At 43.8% G+C, this 21,799-nt stretch overlaps 1 protein-coding gene across 3 annotated transcripts in view; it reads left to right on the forward strand.

The window, feature by feature from the left end:
• Positions 1-21,799, forward strand: part of LOC141271904 (uncharacterized) — a 90,321-nt gene that overhangs the window by 15,456 nt on the left and 53,066 nt on the right. Inside the window, exon 2 of one of the 3 annotated variants that reach the window (XM_073682127.1) lies at positions 15,085-15,201. The exons of the other annotated variants lie outside the window; for them this stretch is intronic. The gene's annotated coding sequence lies outside the window, so the exon portion shown is untranslated. The remainder of the gene's footprint in view (positions 1-15,084; positions 15,202-21,799) is intronic. 3 annotated transcript variants of the gene reach the window in all.

The following is a 21,799-nucleotide window of genomic DNA, read 5'->3' on the forward strand; positions in this document are numbered from 1 at the left end:
CAACATATTACCATCACATAGCGGCCGAATAATACCACATACAAGGAACAAATACCGCCACACCATGACCAGACCACATAGTGACCAAATACCACATACAGGCAATTGATACAGCCACACCATGACCAGACCATATATTACCTCTACATAGTGACTGAATAATATCACATACAAGGAACAAATACCGCCACACCATGACCAGATCATATATTACCACCTCATAGTGACCGAGTAATACAATACTGATCATTAATAAAAAACACAATACTAATAACACTGATATTACCACTGGTAACATTATACACAAGAGCTCTGTATATCATGTCAGTGTACAGTTAATACAGTGATCACCGGTGTCATTATACTCAGGAGTTCTGTATATAGTTTCAGTGTACAGATAATACAGTGATCACCGGTGACATTACAGCATATACAGAATATCTGTATCTTCTGTAATACAGGTATATACAGGTAATACAGTGACCACCTCCATACAGAATTATGGGCCCCATGTAATGGTCCTTCATACAGAATTATGGGCCCCATGTAATGGTTCTCCATACAGAACTATAAGCCCCATGTAATGGTCCTCCATACAGAATTATGAGCCCGATGTAATGGTCCTCCATACAGAATTATGGGCCCCATGTACTCATGCTGTATACTGGGCACCATGTAGTCATGCTGTATGCTGAGCCCCATGTAGTCATGCTGTATACTGGGCCCCATGTAGTCATGCTGTATACTGGGCCCCATGTAGTCATGCTGTTTACTGGGCCCCATGTAGTCATGCTGTATTCTGGGCCACATGTAGTCATGCTGCATACATAAAAAAAAAAAATCAAATACTCACCTCTCTTGTTCCCTGTAGGTCCGGTGTACTCAGCGTGTCTTCTGACTCTGCAGTGCTCAGAGCAGAGGTCGTAGTGACGTCACCTCGCCCTTTTCCCTGAGGCGTCAAAATCAGAAGACGCTGATGTCACTGGAGCTGCGAGGAATGAAGAGAGGTGTGCGTATCTGAGGAGGCGGCGGGGGGGTTCTCCCTCCGGGGGAGGGGGTCTCTCCCTCCCCCGACTCATGGGCCCAATAGCTTGCCGGTGTCCCATCCCCCTGGGGCCGCAGCACTTGCCTAGGTGCGCCAAGTGGTGCCGCCGGCCATGGTCATCACGGCGTGTGAGGTCTGCGTGCATTTGTGCGTGCGCCCCTGCCTCCCGCGCTTTTAAAGGGCCCGCGGCCCTAAAAAAAAAATGTTTTCCTCTCTTCTTCTCCTTTCTTCTTTCTCTGGGACCCACCGGGCATTCCACTGGTACCCTGCCAGGCCAGTCCGACTCTGCCTGCCACCAACATCTGTCTGGCCTTTGCTGTCCTCCTATTTCCCTCCTTCCTACAGCAGTCATTTTCCTGGTTGCTAGGAGCAACAACTGCTGTAGTGATCCTAGTCTTGGGCTTACATCCCTAATCTCAGCTAAATAGGCATATTTACTAGGTTGTGCCAGATCAGGACTAGGCCTCCTGACACTTTCCCCCGTACCCTTTCTTCTGTTTCCTACCTACTAATTTTCCCTACCTTCACCCACCTCCATATCACTGGCCACAGCCAGAGCCGATCGATGAAGTCCAAACTCCACTCCAGGAGTGATTCCCCATTGTGATTCACCAATTATTATTATTTATTTATATAGCGCCATTAATTCCATGGTGCTGTACATCAGAAGGGGTTACATACCAAATACAGATATCACTTACAGTAAACAAACTAACAATGATAGACTGTTACAGAAGGAAGAGGACCCTGCCCTTGCAGGCTTACATTCTACAGGAACGGGGAAGGAGACAGTAGGTTGGGGGGGTTGCAGTAGCTCCGGTGTTGTTGAGGTGGCAGCAAGCAAGGTCATGGCAGGCTGTAAGCTTGTTTGAAAAGATGGGTTTTCAGGTTCCGTCTGAAGGATCATGGAGGCGATTGGGCGAGGAACGAATAAGTGTGGAGGAGAGAAGGAGGTCTTGGGAGGACTGGAGATTACGTAAGGGAATGTATCGGGAGATTAGTTCAGAGATGTACAGAGGAGAGAGATTATGGATGGCTTTGTATGTCAGTGTTAGTAGTTTGAACTGGATACGCTGGGCAATTGGGAGCCAGTGAAGGGATTTGTAAAGGGGGGTAGCAGAGGAGTAGCGAGGCAAGAGATGAACCATTCGCGCAGCAGAGTTGAGGATGAACTGGAGGGGTGTGAGAGTGTTAGCAGGTAGGCCACAGAGGAGGATGTTGCAGTAGTCGAGGCAGGAGATGATGAGGGCATGCACAAGTAGTTTAGTAGATTGAGGGTTGAGGAAAGGACGGATTCTGGAAATATTTTTGAGTTGGAGGTGACAGGAGGTGGCGAGAGCTTGGATGTGGGGTTTGAAGGACAGGGCAGAGTTAAGGGTTACTCGGAGGCAGCGGATTGTTGGTACAGGGGAAAGAGTGATGTCATTTATTGTGATAGAAAGATCAGGTGGGAAAGATATGCGAGATGGGGGGAAAGATGATGAGTTCAGTTTTGTCTACATTGAGCTTGAGGAAGCGGGAGGAGAAGGAGGAGGATCTGGCTGCTAGACATGCTGGGATTCTGGACATCAGAAAGGTGACATCTGGGCCAGAGAGGTAGATCTGGGTGTCATCAGTGTATAGATGTTACTGGAAGCCAAGGGTATAGATTGAGAAAAGTAGGGGTCCTGGGACAGAGCCTTGAGGGACTTCAACAGGGAAAAGACGTGGTGAGGAGGTAGTGTGGGAGTGGGAGACGCTAAATGTGCGGTTAGAAAGGTATGAGGAGATCCAAGATAGGGCAAGGTCTTTGATGCCAAATGAAGAGAGGATCTGTAGTAGGAGGCAGGGGTCAACTGTATCGAAAGCAGAGGACAGGTCAAGAAGAAGAAGCACAGAGAATTGTCTGTTAGCTTTGGCTGTAAGTAAGTCATTGGTGATTTTGGTAAGGGCAGCTTCGGTGGAATGGTGGGGGCATAAGCCGCATTGTCGGTTGTCGAATAGAGAGAGTTAGATGAGAAGTGGGAGGAAAGTTCAGCGTGATCGTGTTGCTCAAGGAGTTTGGAGGCAAATGGGAGCAGCGATATGGGGCGATAGCTGGACAAGGCGGTTGGGTCGAGGGATGGCTTTTGGAGGATGGGCGTGATTGTGGCAAGTTTGAAGGCAGCGGGGAAGGTACCAGAAGTTAGTGATAGGTTGAAGAGATGGGTTAGGGATGGGATGAGTGTGGGAGTGAGGTTGAGGAGGAGGTGGGATGGGATGGTGTCGAGTGCTCAAGTGGTGAGGTGTGATTTGGAGAGGAGACGAGTAAGGTCTCTTTCCGTGATGTTGGGAAGGCTGGTTATGGGGGAAGGGCAATGGTGTGGAAAACAAAGGAGTTGTGGTGGTTGGGCAATAAAGACTTGCCATGTTTGGTCAATCTTGTTTTTGAAGTGTGTGGCAAACTCCTCAGCAGAGATGACGGAGGTCGGAGGGGGCAGTGGATGGTGAAGGAGAGAGTTATAAAGTGTTGAATAGCCAATCAGGTAAAGGAGGATGTGTATTTGTTTTAGATAAGGAATAATATAAGTATTAAATAAAACCCTTCTAAATGATGATAAAACATATAAAAAGTTTTTTAATAATCCCTCTGAGGATTATAGTAAAATCTTGTGTGGCCCAATAGGAAGGGGTGGACATGCTGGAATATTTACTAAAAATCAGTCAGATACAATTATTCCCAAAGCAGAATAAAAACACGTTTAAAAATTGGCTGCGCTGTTGGAAAGAAGTCTCTTGCTGCAATATTCATTAGAAGGTTTTTATTGTCCACTTTACTTTTCAATGCTGTACTGGCATATTTATCAAGTGTAAAAAAAACAAAAAAACAATAGGTTTCACAGACTGGTACATGGAGATATTTATAGATCAAAATGGGTGCCAAAAGGCCGCACTCCGGGAAGACAGACACAGGGAAAGTGGGAGGCAGTCCAAGTGGGATCCTGTGTTAGAGACAGTAGCAATGCAGGCATGCAGAGAGGGGAGAGCTCCGGGTCCCACCCCTCCCCCTCCAAGTCAGCTTCAGTAGCTACTCAGTTAACCCATTCCTCTACCCCAACTGAATCTCTGAGGAGTGCAGGAGCTACAAGCAGCACTGTTCTGGGACCCCTTGCATCTGAAGCTGGCATAACTGAGAATAGCAGTATGATTACCCAGGATGGCCCTGGGACCCTTATTAACTTTGCAAACCTCGGTGATCCCTCGCTCCTGACTATGAAAGCTGGGGAATTATGGGCCCATTTAAGTGCCATCCCCACTAAGATATAGAGGGTTATATCCAGCGATTGGAGGCTGTATGCAAGGGGGAAATTGGCTACCTCAAAGAGGATGTTTCTAATATAAACTCTGCCGTCACTGCACTTGAAGCTAAAGTGGATGAACTATCTACCCAGCTCCACACCCAGCAGCATCTTTTGGATCAGCACTCCCAGAATTTTGATCTAGTTCTGGATATGCTAGAAGACTCCGAAAACAGAAATCGGAGAAATAACATTAGACTCCAAGGTCTCCCGGAGTCGGTGGCTCCACGGGACCTGAACTCAGCCCTACAGCACCTTTTCAACTCATTGCTGAGTAGATCCATGGAAGAACATCTCGAGCTGGACAGAGCTCACCGATCCTTGGGCTCCAAACACCCTGACTCATCTAGACCTAGAGACGTCATTTGCAGGATCCACTTCTTCCAAATTAAGGAAGACATTATGCGTAAAGCTAGAGAGAACGATGCCATAGACCTTAATGGCACAAATATTCAACTTCTAGCGGACCTCTCCCCTATAACCCTGGCTAAAAGAAGGGCTCTGCGACCTCTTTTGGAGGCTCTGCGTGCGAAGAACATTACTTACAAGTGGGGATACCCCTTTCAGCTTCATGCTTGTGGGGACACTGGCACGGTGACCCTGAGATCGCCATTGGATCTTCTGGATTTTCTCATCGTCTCTGGGGTTGCCACCAGTCACCCTGGGAGAGTGGCCCCGTTTATCCTCTTTTGTGTTCGGAGGAGCAAGGAGAGGTGGGAGAGAGACAATGGGAACTGTGAGGAAGAGTAGAAGATACCCACGCAGTGACTCCACTGGTCCCTCTGGTGACTCCTGGGCCTTAGGAGTCTGTCCTATCGTAGTCACTCGCTATCTCCATTGTCTCTTTCCTCATGTCGGAGTTTATTAATTTTAATATTAATAGATTTCTTATGGGGGGCTTTGCAGTCCTTGGGTGGAACCTCACTATGCATTGTATTGGCTTATTATGTCTAGTAAATAGTCCACAGGGATTTCCACCACCTTTTAGTTGCCTCTGGTTTTATTTAGTGTTAAGGGGAATTTTGATAAGTCTGGGGCACTGGATTTGTTTAGTTGCATAAATTAATTAACATGTATAACTAATTTGCTGTGGGGGCCTGGCTGATTGCTCGTGTTTTAGGGTACAGTCACCTCCCAAGTTAGGGTGTGTCTTTGACACTACTTACAGAGATTTCTCTGTTTAATCTTAGTCCATAGGTGTAGCTACCTGTGGTCTAATAAGACGGAATTTCTTTCTCCGTCTGAACCTTCTATACATATTCTGACCTTTCTAATCTTCCTACTGAATTTTCTTCCATATCTTCTTTCTTAAGGGCTTACTCTTCTACACCCAATACCTCTTCACCTCATACCACCACTCGGTCCCACCACTGATTCTCGTATTAATCTACGATGTCCACTTTGAAACTTTGTTCTCTGAACATTAGAGGGTTTAATACCCCAGAAAAAACGCTTACAGGTTCTTTACCATATGCATAAGAAACGGGTTCATATATTACTTCTTCAGGAGACACACTTTAGGTCAGATCGGATACCGTCACTCAACCATAAATTTTACTCACATTGGTTCCACAGCGGCAACCCAGACTCAAAATCTAAAGGGGTCAGTATTGCCCTACACAAATCGCTACAGGCTCAAGTACTTGCCTCTAAACCTGAAACGCAAGGAAGGTATTTGTTTCTAAAGATTAAAATGATCAGAGATGTATTTACCATCGCTAACTTTTATCTCCCTAACCAGGATCAGATTAGAACTTGTAAAGCATACTTACGCGACCTTACAGCATTCGCCGAGGGTGCTCTAAAAGTCGGAGGAGACCTCAATTTCACGCTGGATCGGGTCCTGGACTCATCTACGGGTAGGTCGGCAGTCCCCCCTCCCAGTTGGAGAGCCTGAGAGCTAAACTAACGGAATCTAGGTTGGTCGATGTCTGGAGACTGACCCACCCCTCCACACGTGACTATACTTTTTACTCCTCGGTACATGATTCATATAGCAGAATAGATTATTTTTTAATTAGTCACAGACTGCTCTCTTTTCACCCGTTGACACAAATTGACCCAATGATTTGGTCAGACCATGCCCCAGTCTTACTATCCTTGACATTACCAGAACTCTCATCGAGCGAGTTGACTTTGTTCCTTGCACCCGGGGCTTCTTAAAAATCCCACTTGCCAATAGGTAATCAGGACAGCAATCTCAGATTTCTCCAATATTCATAAAGATGACCCCACAGCTTTGCCATTTCAATGGGAGGCCCTAAAGGGAGTCATATGGGGTGTACTCATCCAACAAGGGGCACGATCGAAGAAGGATAGGGCTTCTGCCATTACTAATCTGCTGACACGTATTCAGGCTTTTGAGTTGGATCACAAAAGATCACATAATCCACAGGTCATGATTGATCTGCTGAAAGCTAGAACTGACTTGAGCTCATTGCTAGATACAGCAACAGCGAGACAGAGAGACCGCTTCCGTAGATATCTATATGAATACTCAGACAAGCCTGGTAGAGCTTTCGCACGATTTTTACATCCTCGAATTCCTACTACCTATATACCTATCATTAAATCTAAATCAGGTAAATCTTTTTATTCCCCTCTGGAGATTGTAGACTCATTTAGGGATTATTACAACTCCCTTTACAACCTTAGGGGACCTTTGGCAGACATGGCCATGTCCGACTTCCAGGAAAGAGTGGATGATTATGTAAATTGCACTCCGATTCCCCCTCTGCCATCTGTGGACGTGGTGGCCCTTGAGTCCCCGTTCTCAGAACAGGAGGTACTGGATACGGTCAAGTCTTTGGCAAATGGCAGAAGCCCCGGCCCGGATGGATTCCCGGCTAATTTTTATAAGTTATTTGCACCAAATTTAATATCATTTATGACGAAGCTCTTCAATTCCATGTCTGAAAATTGCTATTTTGCCCCTCAAACCTTTGCTGCCACGATTGTCGTTATTCCCAAACCAGGAAAGGACCCCTTGGTATGCGCAAATTATCGGCCTATCTCCCTAATTAACGTAGATGTAAAAGTATATGCCAAAGCTATTGCAAACAGATTAAGCTCTCTACTTCCTAGCTCTATTCATGGAGATCAGGCTGGATTTGTACACAGCAGAGAGGCTAGAGATAATACTATAAAAACATTGCTCCTTACCTCCCATATGCGTAAACATAAGATCCCAGCATGTCTATTATCTATTGACGCAGAAAAGGCGTTTGGTCGCTTGGGGTGGAGCTTTCTGAGATCTGCCTTGACACAACTTGGGTTGGGTCCGGACATGCTAGGTAGGAATATGGCACTATATCTGGGTCCCACAGCCCGACTTAAAGTTAATGGTATTTTCTCATCCCCTTTTCATGTAGCTAATGGCACAAGACAGGGGTGCCCTCTTTCTCCTTTACTCTACATCATTGCAATGGAGCATCTAGCAGTAGCACTGAGGAATGCATGAGATATCAGAGGCGTCAATGTTGGTCAGAATCATTTTAAATTGTCCATCTATGCAGATGACCTTTTGATTTATATCACTAATCCGATCATTGCCTTCCCAGTGCTGATGAGAGAGTTCCAACGGTTTGGAGAAGTATCTAATTTTAAAGTTAACTATTCCAAGACAGAGGCCCTAAATATATCTCTCCCTGACGATTTAGTTTGGAGACTTCAAACTTCCTTCCCATTTAAATGGGAGGATAAAGCAATAAAGTACCTGGGAGTTTGGATCCCCAGAGATTGGGTAGACCTGTTTTCATTGAACTATGTCCCACTTTTACACAAAACGTTTTTGGATCTTAAAAAATACAGTAGACCTCAGCTTTCATGGTTCGGCTGTATAAACGTTATTAAAATGGATATTCTCCCTCGTTTCCTTTATCTTTTTCAAACTGCCCCAATAGCAATACCTGATTATTTTTTTAATCGTTTACAATCTGCTATCAATAGTTTTGTTTGGGGCGCTCGTAGACCCCGAATTAGGCTCTCGGTTTTGACTAGATCCAAGACACAGGGGGGCACAGGTCTCCCTAATTTCAAGCGATACTATCAAGCTATTCTCTTGTCTAGATTGGTTGACTGGAGATATAATGACCTGCACAAACAATGGGTGACTATAGAAAAACTTCTCTCCCCTGGCTCTCTATATTGGGCACCATGGTGTGGTGCCAATTCTAGGCCCCCAATCTCAGACTTTCCACCACTTACCCAGATAGTGCTGAGATTTTGGGATAGAAATCGGGGGAAACTGAAACTTAATAATACACCGTGCAGATTAAGCCCCCTCTTCGACAACATTGATTTCCCCCCAGCCTTGGATAGGACTACGTTTTTATGTTGGAGGTCTGATGACCGGGTGAGATTGGGACAGGTGGCAGACAGGCTCTTTGGGCTCTCCGATGTGGGGGAGTTAGGGGACATATGCCATGGCAGGCCACGGTCTTGGTTTGAATTCACCCAGTTGAAGGACTTCCTCTCAGGTATTTCTTTTAACAGACCGACCCAATTTGAGTCCTTGATGCTGTTTACAGAGGGCCCTACCCACACAGTCTCCTTGCTTTAGAATTTGATCCTGGAAACGGTATCTATTGACACCCCTAGATTTATTACAGCATGGGAGGGAGACTTGCAGACTACCCTATCTGAAGCTGACTGCCTGAAGATCTTTACCCTTACTCACAAGATCTCTGTCTCTTGCAGATCACAAGAGAAAAATTATAAAATTTTAACACGCTGGTATAGGTGTCCTGTGCTTCTCCATAAATTCAATCCTGCAATCCCGAATACATGCTGGAGATGCGACAATGAGGAGGGGTCTATGCTTCATATATGGTGGTCTTGTAGGCTTCTGCGTCCATTTTGGGGTGCGGTTTTTAATGCCTTTCGCTTGATGACGGGTGTCCACTGTGAACCATCCCCTCAAATTGCCCTCCTTTCATTGATTCCTGGGTCTATAACAACCATAAAGAAGGGAATTCTGAGGTTCTGCTTAGTGGCGGCCAGAACAATTATCCCCCGATACTGGAGAGCGGTGAGGGTTCCATCTGCGGTTGAGTGGGTGTCCGAAATGGATAGATTGGGCCGCATGGATTCGATGATGGCTCAAGATAGCGACTCCGTGACCGTTCAGGGCCAAACATGGTTCCTTTGGGAGACATTCAAGGTGAGCTTAGAGTTTCGGGACTGGTTAAGTGAGTCCTCATAACCTCCATATAAGGTAATCGGGACCGAGGCTGGTTTTGCCCCCCCCCCCCCTTTTCCCACTTCCAATCTTTTGTCTCTATTTCTTTTCCTTTCTCTTTTCCTGACTTTGTTTCTTCTTCACTGTCCTTTTCCTACACAATTTAAGAATGTTTAGTTTAAAATTTACTAAGTGGTGTTTGGACAAGATGAGTCCAACACGAGATATCTAGGATTACAAGTTTGATTTGTTTCTTCATAAAGTTGCATTATACCTGAATGTGAATTCACATGTATTCATATGTATAGTATTTTTCTTGATTGTTGTATCTTATCTTTGACAAAATTTTAATAAATATATGTACGGAAAAAAAAAAAAAAAACGGGTGCCAAAAAGCATAGGGTACCACCCACTCCCACTAAGGGGTGGGTTGGGGTTCAAATTCAAAAGGAGGCCTGGAAGACAGGGAAAGGCGGAAAAGAGAAAAAAAACACTCTGAGGGTTTGGAGTTCAAAGTCATAGGGAGGCCTGGAAGACAGAAAGAAAGAGGAAGAAGAGGGGAAAAAAAGGGTGCAAAGTACAAGACATACTACCATAAAGAGTTGATAGGACAAATATGGAAACATAGAGAGAGTGTGTAAGTATAAAAAATTAAGCATTAGAAATATCAGTTATGGATAATTACTCAAACCTGAATAAAGAATATGTGTAGTACTGGGGACTAGAACCCGACAGAAGGATAACATATAAAATATGAAAGAGAAAGGGAGGGCTAATACATAGAGCCATGTCAGTAATTTAATGAAAAGTGAAGGGAATTAAGACAAGGATTGGTGAAGAGGTGGAGGAAGCAACAATGTGGGAACAAAAATTACATGGATAGGACAAAAGGAAGTCAGTTGGTGAGGAGAAAACACAGAGCTACAGGTGGCTAACCTAGAAGGAGGCTGAACTGATAGATGTGTAAAGTGGAACGTGAGTACAAACTACCAAATGGGCAATTCCAGCTTGGATGCCAAACTGTATTTGAAGTCTCCGGTGAAAAAGACTTTTTGCTGAAATAGTAGGTAGTACAAGAAAAGAAGAAAAAAAAAAATGTAGTAGTGGACAATAAAGAACCTTCTAATGAATATTGCAGCAAGAGACTTCTTTCCAGCAGCGCAGCCAATTTTTAAACGTGTTTTTATTCTGTTTTGGTAATTTCCCTCTGGTGGATCCTCCCCCAGCCACGGGGCAGCGGCAGGTGGCTATCTAAACCTTTAGGGTCCGTGCTCATGATACGTTTTTCAAGCGTTTTTGCTACTGAATTTTTGCAGCGTAAACACTTGGTAATCCTTCTCCCATGGTCCCCAATGTAAATCCGCAATTTCAGTGCCCATGCTGCGGAATTTTCCGCAGCGTTTTTGATGTGCGGAAAATTCCGCAGCATGTCCATTATTTGTGCATTTACACATGTGGAATTGCCTTCTCAATGCATTAGAAAACGCAAGGCAATTCCGCATGTGCAAAACGCGCGAAAAACGCGTGTCAAATTCCTCACGCATTTTTCCGGGCAAGGACATGCAGAAATTAAGCGGAAATTTTCCGCTTCATTTCTGCATCGTGGGCACATAGCCTTATATTGGTTGTGTCTTCACACGACCACCCAAGGTGAGCAAACCTATTGTTTTTACTGTCTCCTATACTAGGGTTTTACCCTATTGTGCGCTTCTCCCTTCACAGTCCCAGATACCATTATTCGACAATGTCCTGTGACTACACAAAGGTTTGTTCCCTCCCGAATGATGCCAATAGTTGCGAGTATTTGGTCCCTAAACGAAAATAGTAGTGCATGGATTGTTCAACTTATGAACTGAAAACACGTATTAGAAAACATCTCACTGATGGTACTAACAAGAAAATCCATAACAAATCCGCAGTATCTAGACACTACATCATTACAGGTTGTTGGGATAGAGAAATCATATTGTCCAAACGTTGTGGTGTTAGGAGACACTTACTTTTAAATAGAGAAGCTTGTAGGATCTTTGTTTTAGGCACAAGATCTCCATCAGGTCTCAATATCAGACATGATGTTATGTACCAATAATGATTTTGATGAGCATTTTTCATGTCTCAAGTTCAAAATAAAAAGGTGTGTTCAATAGTATTACAGTATTCTGTGCAAATTGCGTCTTCAGAGAGGAAGGGGACTAAAACTCTGGTGCCAGCTACTGGAAGTAGCAAACCTAAAAGTCAATATCGACCCTTTTAATGATAATGACTTTCAGGATTGCTACTTCCAGTAGATGGCACCAGAGTTTTTGTACACATCCTCTCTGAAGAGGCAATTTGCATACTAAATTTCCCAGAGTATCATTGCATAGCCTATAAGTCTCCTTACACTGGCATGTTACTCTCCACAAGGTGAAATGTTACCCCTTAGATAATATTATGCTGAAAAATATTTGAGATCTACTTATCTTATTTGTTCCCTGATAATTTTCTGCTTTTAATTGTGAATTTTGCATTTTTTAGTTTAGTTTAGTTTAAATGATTATCATGCCTTTCCTCCCCTGTTATGCGGTTTTGTCAGTTGCTCCATTAGTTGGAGTCTGAATTTCCGATGAGAAGGTATTTAAGGGGTCAACACTTTCATTTACATTTGGGCTTGAAAAGGAACTACCGTATTTTGTGGACTAAAAGGTGCACCGGACCATAAGACGCACCCCAAATTTTGGTGAGGAAAATAGGAAATTTTTTTTTAAATAAAATGGTGGTGCATAGTGATGAAAGCGCAAGTACTCGTTACTCTGATGAAAGCGCAAGTACTCGTTACTCAATTTTGCCAAGGGTGCTCGGGTATGCACTAAGTAGCAGTGCAATCCCTACATGTTTTGTGGCTGTATAACAACATGTGGCCGCGGGGACGTGAACATCTCACTCGAGCACCCGCACTATTCGGTGCATAACCAACCACCCTTGGCAGACTTGAGTAAAGAGCACTTGCGCTCATCAATAGTGGTGCGTATTATAGTCTGATTTTACGGTAGCTTACCTGGGCGGGCGGCTGCAGTGGAGCGGGGTCACAGGAGGTTCACTGCTGCAGGAGGCCAGCAGCAGGAGTGGTGCAATGCTTCTGGCACCGTGCTGGGAGGAGGGGGTGTCCCGGCGGTGCGAGACTGTGGCCCTGGGCTTTCATAAAATGTCGGCGATGAGCGCAGTCCACTTCCATTGATTTCCCTGCAGTGGGCTTCGGGAAAACGACCGCTGGAGGTGGCACATGTGCAAAAAGAGATTTTGGGAGCCGAGATCTCCTCAAGATTTCAATTTGTGTAACCACCGACATTTTATGAAAGCCCAGGGCCACAGACTCGCACTGCTAGGACACCCACTCCTCCCAGCACAAGTCCCGCAGCATCGCCCCACTTTTGTTGCCAGCCTTTTACAGTAGTGAACATGCCTCCTTTTACCCTGTTCCACCGCAGGCTGTAAGCTTCATTCAGATTATAAGAAGCACCCCCATTTTCCTCCCAAATTTTGGGGAAAAAAGTGTGTCTTATAATTCGAAAAATACAGTACTTGTTTTAAATGCGTTGCAGTATGGAATACTAATGGATTTGATCATTATCTGTTTTTACCCTGTTACACATGTGAAATAAAATTACCAATTTTTTTTGCAAGTTTCCCGGTGATGCTGGATTTTCCGTCTGTTGATTCTATTGGACTCTATTGGAGTCTCAGTGCACCTTGAGTTTACTATACCATCTTCACAATGAGCAGGACTTTTAAACATATTCTATTGGACAGTGAAATGTTTTATCATCTCATCATCACCACTAAGTGTCTGTAAATTCATACAGTACATCTGTGATATACAGCAGCAACATCTTAATAGCTGCTTTTTTGTTTGTTTGATTTGTTATTTTTCACATGGTGCCAGCAAGCTATGGTAGCATTACCACTAATTGCAGATTTTGCAACTAAATCCAAATTCTGAGTTCAAGGCTTATTTCTGTTTGTAAATGAAAGTGTGATCCCTCTGTTTTTAGATACACCATCTTTTTTCTAGAGAAATCTCCCTAAGGCTGAGTTCACACGATGCGTTTTTCATGCGTTTCCGCGGCGTTTTTGCAGTTGCGTAAACGCCGCGGAAACGCATGAAAAACGCATGGTAGAAGGGCAGCAATGTTCCCCAATGGAAATCCGCATGTGCTGTGCCCATGATGCGGATTTTTCCGCAGCGTAAACGCTGCGGTCAAAAATCCGCAGCATGTCAATTAATTTTGCGGAAACGCTGCTCTTTTGCCGCCATTGACTTGCATTAGACCGCATGGAATCCGCATCACTGTATATGTTGATGCGCTTTTCATGCGGTCTAATGTGCGGATGGTACCCGGGTGTGGATGAGAGGACTCTCATCCAGACCCAGGTACCATTAAAAAAAAAAGAATAAAATAAAAAATACATATATTCTCACCTTCTGACGGCCCACGCTGCGTCCTGCTGGCTTCCCGGGCACTTCGCGGTTGAATGAAGAAGGACCTTCGCTGACGTCAGAGTCATGTGACGGGTCACGTGACGCTGACGTCGGAAGGTCCTAAAGTCTTCACTGCCGGCAGCCGGGACCGATGAAGCAGGACACCGGGGGCCATCAGAGGGTAAAGTATAGATTTATTTTTTATTTTTTGACATTCACACACTATATAAATCCATGCCGGTTGCATGGATTTATATAGCGTGAAGTTGACAAGCACTTTCCAAGTGATGCTAAAATCGCTTGGGAAGCGCTTGTCAACCCGCATGCGGAAATGAAAGTGAAGACCGCTTCATTTCCGCATGTCCCTGGCAGGAAACCGCATGTACAATCCGCATGCGTTTTTTCCTGCCAGAGAGATGCAGAAATGCTCAGGAAAAAATCCTGAGCATTTCTGCATCGTGTGCACATACCCTAATTGTGAACCTTAAACACAAGTGTTTACTTCCAAACAACTGGAGGGGGGCAATTATCTAATGTTAATGTACTGCTTTGAATCCAGATGGATTTTTAATTCAAACACTCTGATCCCCAGTGGGTTAAATTGTGATATAGAAAGAGATGCGAATATGTCAGTGATCTTAAGCGCTAAGGTGATGAATGGGGATAAAAAACTGCTGAATGAGACAGGGGTAAATGGTCAATTGAGACCTTTTATTATAAATCCTTGTATAATCCACAACGTGTTTCGACAGCACGCAGGACGTCTTCATCAGGTGATATAGAACTGTTTGCGTTTTAAAGGGTGCAAACAGTTTTATGTATTAACACTGTTTAATAAATAAATTTATGAATTAACATAATAGAATTAATTCAAGTATGCTGTATGTATGAGCATGCAATAGCACTTCGCTGGCATTTTTATATGCATTTTTGTTTTTTGATTAGTTTGCCTGTTTTTTCTGTTTTCTCTCACTTTTTTCTTTCCCTATGCATCTTTTAATGTTTTATTTAATTAAAATAATTTTGATTTTAACAATATAGCACATATGGATTCACTTCATTATTAATGGTATTTTTCTTTTAGGGTCATTCAGTATTTATGCATGCATTCTGAGCCAGTAGTGTACAGGCTATATATCTGGTGGGGACGATGGCTGCATAGTACCCTCTGATGAAGGAGATTGCAACATCTCCCATACGTGTAAGTTATAGGACAGCGCTTCCTAGGCTTCCGTCCATGTTCATCTGTGTGACGTCACACGCTGTTCTGTTTCCCCACACGCGGCCCTGCAAGCGGCAGGTAAACCACCAGCCGGAGCTCCTTGCGCGCTCTTGCCGCGATCTACGCCTGCAGCCCACAGGACTCTCTGCTTTTACTGAAGTATCTTCTAAACAGTGAGTGGGTCACCGACTCTTGTTCTTACTGTGCCGGCACCAGCCTTTTATCACAGACCTTGCTGACAGCATTGGACTTGACCTAAGCTTAATGTACATGTCCAGGGTTTTTTTACTCTATATATACTCGCTTGCCTTGTACTTATCTGCTACCAGGGCACTTTCATGTACACCAAACTGGTTGACTATTTTAATCAGTTTTCTTAGTCACAGCATTATTCACACTGCAACCAGTTTGGTCCTATGTATTTATTACCCTTGTTTCTAGCTCTACGGAAGCTGGTTTTCCATTTGTGGCTGTAATTATTGTATTGCTGGAGGCTAAGATTTGGAGGAATTACAGCAACATATTTATGTCCCTCACTTTTTTCAGTTACAATCTTTTTTCTAAGCTGCCGTTCCTGTTTCTCCTCCACGTTTTCCATTACTGATATATACAGTGAAGGAAATAATTATTTGATCCCTTGCTGTTTTTGTAAGTTTGCCCACTGACAAAGACATGAACAGTCTATAATTTTAAGGGTAGGTTCATTTTAACATTGAGAGATGGAATATCCCCCCAAAAAATCAAGAAAATCACATTGTATAAAATTTTTTGCATTTTGCAGTGAGAAATAAGTATTTGATCCAATACAAACCATTATGAGTTCTGGCTCCTACAGACTAGTTAGACGCTCCTAATCAACTTGTTACCTTAATTAAAGACAGCTGTCTTACATAGTCACCTGTATAAAACACTCCTGTCCACTGACTCAATTAATCAGTCGGACTCTAACCTTTATAACCTGGGCAAGACCAAAGAGCCTTCTAAGGATGTCAGGGGCAAGATCATAGACCTGCACAAAGCTGGAAAGGGATATAAAACCATAAGTAAGATGCTGGGTGAGAAGGAGACAACTGTTGGTGCAATAGTTAGAAAATGGAAGAAATACAAAATGACTGTCAATCGACATCGATCTGGGGTACCATGCAAAATCTCACCTCGTGTGGTATCCTTGTTCATGAGAAAAGTGAGAGATCAACCTAAAACTACACGGGAGGAACTTGTTAATGATCTCAAGGCAGCTGGGACCACAGTCACCAAGAAAACCATTGGTAACACATTACACCTTAAAGGTTTAAAATCCTGCAGTGTCCGCAAGGTCCCCCTGCTCAAGAAGGCACATGTGCAGGCCCGTCTGAAGTTTGCCAATGAACACCTGGATGATTCTGTCAGTTATTGGGAGAAGGTGCTGTGATCAGATGAGACAAAAATTGAGCTCTTTGGCATTAACTCAACTCGCCATGTTTGGAGGAAGAAGAAGGATGACTACAACCCTAATAACATCATCCCAACTGTGAAGCATGGTGGGGAAAACATTTTACTTTGGGGATGCTTTTCTGCAAAGGGCACATGACGACTGCACCGTACTGAAGGGAAGATGTATGGGGTCATGTATCGCGAGATTTTGGCCAACAACCTCCTTCCCTTAGTAAGAGCATTGAAGATGGGTCGTGGCTGGGTCTTCCAGCAAGACAATGACCCAAAACATTCAGCCAAGGCAACAAAGGAGTGGCTCAAAAAAAGCACAGTAAGGCATGGAGTGGTCTAGTCAGTCTCCAGACCTTATTCCCATAGAAAAATTATGGAGGGAGTTGAAGCTCCGAGTTGCCAAGCGACAGCCTCAAAATGTTAATGATTTAGAGATGATCTGCAAAGAGGAGTGGACCAAATTCCTCCTGACATGTGTTCAACCCTTATCATAAACTACAAACAACGTCTGACTGCTGTACTTGCCAACAAGGGTTTTGCCACCAAGTATTAAGTGTTGTTTACCAGAGGAATAAAATACTTATTTCTCACTGCAAAATGCAAAAAAATTATCTAATTGATACAATATGATTTTCTTGATTTTTTGGGGGGGGGATATTCTATCTCTCAATGGTAAAATTAACCTACCTTTAAAATTATAGACTGTTCATGTCCGTGGGCAAACTTACAAAAACAGCAAGGGATCAAATAATTATTTCCTTCACTGTATAAAGGCCCCGTCACACTTAGCGACGCTGCAGCGATCCCGACAACGATCCGACCTGTCAGGGATCGTTGCTGCATCGCTATGTGGTTGCTGGTGAGCTGTCAAACAGGCAGGCTCACCAACGATCAGGGGAGCAGCGACATTGTGGAAAGAATCTTTCCACGATGTCCTGCTCCTGGTTACCAGCCTGCTGAAGCAGGAGCAGGCTTGTAACCAAGGTAAACTTTGGGTTACTAGGGGCACACGCGCACCTAGTAACCCGCTGTTTATCATGGTTACGAGCCTGCTATGGTGAGCGGGAGGTTACCGCTCACTTTAACAGGCTCGTAACCATGATAAACAGCGGGTTACTAGGTGCCCTTGTGCCCCTAGTAACCCGATGTTTATCATGGTTACCAGCCTGATCGCTGCTCCCGCTGGTCACACACAGCGATGTGTGCTGACCAGCCGGAGGGCAACGACCAAAAAAAGGTCCAGAACATTCTGCAGCGATCAGCGACCTCACAGCAGGGGCCTGATCGCTGCAAAGTGTCATATATAGCGACATCGCTGGTGAGGTTGCTGTTGCGTCACCAAAACCGTGACACAGCAGCGATCTCGCTATGTGAAACGGGGGCTTAAGTGGTGTGTGTACATCCAACATTCTAGCGCAGTGACTATTATCTTTTTCTTTCTTGGTCAAATATTACATCTCCAGGGGTGTAACTCCACTTGCTGTTGTTATGTTTTTGATCCGAGGTCACACTAGTTAGCGCGGGCGCTTTATTTATTGTACAAGTGTTTACTTACCAAAGTGTGAGTGTTGCTTAAATTAATTTATTGAGCCTTCATCTTTGCATCAATAGTCTATTATTAAAGAAGTTGTCCAGTACTTTTTTAAATTGCCCCAATGTATTTAGCATGTGCCGATAAGTGTTTTTGTAATTACCTTTAGTTGTATGTATTGCCTGTGAGTGGCGCTATAGCTGGCCGCTCACAGGCATCATGTGCCCGCTGGCGGCAGCCGGTTTTTTCTTCCGCTGATGTCACGTCAAGTGAGACTAGTCACATTTAACAAGTGTAGATACCACAACAATACTGCTGCCTAATGCCAAAAATTACTTTCCATACGTGTACCTATGGAGCAATCTGTTTATTTAGGATTAAGCTTTTATTTTCAGGGGGGGGGACTTTTTGAACCAAAAACTGTTTAAGTTTGTTAATAAAGTTTCTAAACAAATGAAACGTTATACTTTTGTTCCGAATGTATGATAAACCCAAACATGGCATGATCAACGGATGTGGCAGGGCGATTAAAAAAAAAAAACTATCAAGGATAACAATGTGATTACCTCTAGTAGCAGCTTTAACATAAATGGTAGTGCTGGCAGCAACCAACCCAGTAGTAGTAGCACCAAACTCAAGTCACATTTAACCACATTAAGTGTATTAAAGTGGAGGAAGCAGATGGCGAAATGGAGCATATGTTCATCCCTTATCTCAGCCACTGACTCATAAGCTGGAGTCAGCATCCTGCTTAGTCCACCTTTGGCGCCATAACAGGTAATGTTTTACATTGCGGCATTTCCATTCCGTCAATGACACATCTTTCTATTCTACCCTAAATTCTCCTAACCCACAGCAACATGTTGCTAAGTCACAAGAAAAACGTCTTCCAGTTGATATTTTTGAAAGACAGCTTTTTCTATCAGAAGACAGGTGCCGAGGAGATGGACAACACATTTCTAATGGCAATGTGTGTTGCAGACTCTGCAAGCCAAGACATTAGGGACACTGTGGTAGTAGTACTTTGAGCCAAGGCAAACCTCGAGATGGGAATCGGGTGTAGTAGAGAGAGTGGGGACAAGTTGCACTGGCCATTTCACACACAGAGGTACCTGTCCTCTGAATCAAGGATAATGATGGTGTTGTTGATGATTTTGTGTTCTACAAAACCTGTGAACAAGACAGTGGTGAAAAAGTGTTCAAATCATCAAAGAAGGTAGTTGATGCCATTGATAATGCATAGTTTACACGATTCTTTCTCAGTCTGCAGGCTCTGAAAGATGAAAATCAGCCGGGGTCATCCCAACTTTTGTAGTCTAGAAACTACAAATCTCCATCAGCATATGAGACAATTTCACCTGCTCATTTGGAAAAGTCAAGCTACCCAGCATTTAGAGAAAGCCTCAAGTTGTCCTCCTTCCCTTTTCCTGGATGCCTTACGGTTAGGCAGATTTACTCACGCTCGATGCATGGCACCTGTCCTGAATGTAATGCAAAATTGTTTTAACAAATAGGCTTGCTTGAGCAAGGTGGTGGCTATGGCTACAAAAGAGTTTGCCCATTTCAATAGGCCTTATGTGGTAAAGCAAGCCCTCTTGGCTTTGCAAACAAAAAAGAAGGGCTGCCAGAACATCATCTGGTTTGTGACATTACAATTAGCGGGAATTCGACACTGTATATGTTGCAGTGTTTGAACGAACAGTGTAAAACTGTAACGGACTAAATCACAAAGCAGTCAAACTGGAGTGTTGGTTTGTCGCTTACTGAAGCCCTTTGAAGAGACGACAACATTTGTGCGTAGGGACATGCATGGAATCGGTTTTATAATCCCACTAATATTTATCTTGAACAAAATACTCACCTGCATTCAAAAAGAGATAGAGGAAGAACACCAGTTTGTACCTGTTCAGCTTCACATTGTCTTTGATTGGTACCTTCAAGGTCCGTGACACAAGCTGCAGGAGTTGGAAGAAAAAGAGTAGCCGCAGCAGGTGAATTTGTCACACCAAAGCGGTCCAGATTATCTACTACAATTATAGAAATTCCTCAAAATGAAGTAGGCATAGATTAGGCAGACATTCATGCACTGATGGCTGATGCCAATGATTAAATTGGCCATACCATCTGTCTGCCTGACTGTCATCTATACCATTCTGATGGACCACACACTTCCGGGCATCTGTTCCCTGTCCATCATGTCATCTGTACTGTACTGTAGTACTGTTGCTGTTGCTGGCCCTAAATTGTCAAGCATCTCCTTGCTTGCCTCATCCTAACATTCTACCATGCTGCCATATGCACTACACAGTCATGTCTGCCACACACCTCCTGGCTCCCCACTGTTTCTTAGGGTGAGGCTATATTGCTGGGGCTGTATTCGCTGGCCCTAAACTGCCAAGCATCTACTTGCCTGCTCAATCCTGCCTCTCTACTGTTCTGCTTATGCTGCAGCCATATATTAATCTCTCTGCCTGTGGATACAAGCATACTTACCATATATACTCATGTATAAGCCGACCCGAGTAGAAGCCGAGGCACCTAATTTTACCACAAAAAGCTGGGAAAACTTATTGACTCGAGTATAAGCCTAGGGTGGGAAATGCAGCAGCTGCTCAGCGATCCTGTGTGCCCGCTACTACAGAGAATGAATATTCACTCCTCTCCACGCCCATGGGAATAGGGAGGAGTGAATATTCATACTCTCTAATAGCTAGCACAGAGGATCGCTGAGCCGGTGCAGGAGCTGGCGGCTGCCATTGACAGTGTGCGCTATTAAGTGGAATGAATATTCACTCCTCTCCACTCCCATGGGCGTGCAGAGGAGTGAGTATTCATCTTTAGTAGCGGGCACATTTGATTGCTGCAGCAGCCGGCTAACGCTTCTGCCTGTGCCCTGCTCTTCCGCTGCCGCTCTTCCCCACCGCACCATCCACAGCCAGAATGTAAGTGGGACCCTCACTCGAATATAACCGGAGGGGGACTTTTTCAGCATAAAAAATGTGCTTAAAAAATCGACTTATACACGAGTATATACAGTATATCCAAATGTATTGTGTTCAGTAATGGCTTTGGACAAATTAAAGTTAAGAGAAGATGGACATCAATTGTCTTAATGTGTCTGGTAAGTAATGCCAGTCATACATCTCTTGGCTGCACACTGTATTTTGTAGTGCTAGACAGTTTTACTGATGCTGGGAATTTCACCCCCAATAAACAGCTCTCAAAGTTGTATGTTTTAAAAAGGCTTTGTAACAACAAGACTTAACTTCTTCATATTCAAAACATGACTCCTGTTTTGCATCCCCACTCACAAAAAAGGATAATTTTTGGAAGACTTGATAAAAAGCACTTGTAATTGCCTATTCTTTTTCTGATTAGCAAACCAGTTACGGACCTCAAAAAAGGGATGATGTTTTTTTTTTTTTACTTTTTTTGAGAGGCCATTACTTCTTCACATTCAAAACAGTAGACCTGTTAACTTTTTCATAAGCTGTCCAAAAAGAATACACAAAAAATGAAAAAAGGATCCCTGTAGCGTGAAAAACATAAAAAATTTAATTTTATTCCATTTTGTTAAAACCAGGTAGGGATATCCATACATTAAAAGAAGATAGTCATTTC

Source organism: Phyllobates terribilis, unplaced genomic scaffold, assembly GCF_046119375.1.
Source record: "Phyllobates terribilis strain yellow unplaced genomic scaffold, ASM4611937v1 Scaffold_5__5_contigs__length_657084704, whole genome shotgun sequence".
Classification (NCBI taxonomy): domain Eukaryota; kingdom Metazoa; phylum Chordata; class Amphibia; order Anura; family Dendrobatidae; genus Phyllobates; species Phyllobates terribilis.